Source organism: Varanus komodoensis, unplaced genomic scaffold (assembly GCF_004798865.1).
Source record: "Varanus komodoensis strain SLA01 unplaced genomic scaffold, ASM479886v1 scaffold45, whole genome shotgun sequence".
NCBI classification, from domain to species: domain Eukaryota; kingdom Metazoa; phylum Chordata; class Lepidosauria; order Squamata; family Varanidae; genus Varanus; species Varanus komodoensis.
Window position 1 is genome coordinate 6,115,311 of NW_025336011.1, and position 573 is coordinate 6,115,883.

Consider the following 573-nt stretch of genomic DNA (forward strand, 5'->3'; position numbering starts at 1 on the left):
CAAAATATCTGGATGGGAAAACTGCCCTGAATTATGCTGCTGAAAAAAGAAAGCTTGGCCTAACTAGGTTGGATCTGGAACAGCTGTGAGCTCCATTTGATTTTGACACTGCAAATAGATTGCTAGGTTCAGAATACTGTAATTCAAAGGTTATCTCTTCTGCAACAGGCTCCAGCTAGTAGGGTTGGGAATGAGAAGGGCAGCTGTTCTTGGTCCGCACTCCCAGGTCATGCCAATCTGGACTCTGAGTAAGCAGAAGAAGAGGAGGAGGTGGGAGGGGCCTGGGAATTTGGGGCTTCAGACTTTGAGAGGGGAGAAGTAGAAGAGCTTTCTCAAGGCCACTCTTCTCCAGGTGCCAAGGCAAGATTTGGGAATAGCCAAGATGTAGAACTCTCGGGGGAGGGGGGTCATGGGAGAGGGGTTGGCTCTTGACCGCTTGGTATGGCATTGGAAGAGGAGGGCTAACCAACTAGAGGGTTGGCATAGAGAGAAAAGGCAGGCTCGCTTCCAAAAGGACCTTCCCAGAGGGATGGGGCTCAGATAGACTCAAAAGGAAGGTTCCTGGAAGTATTT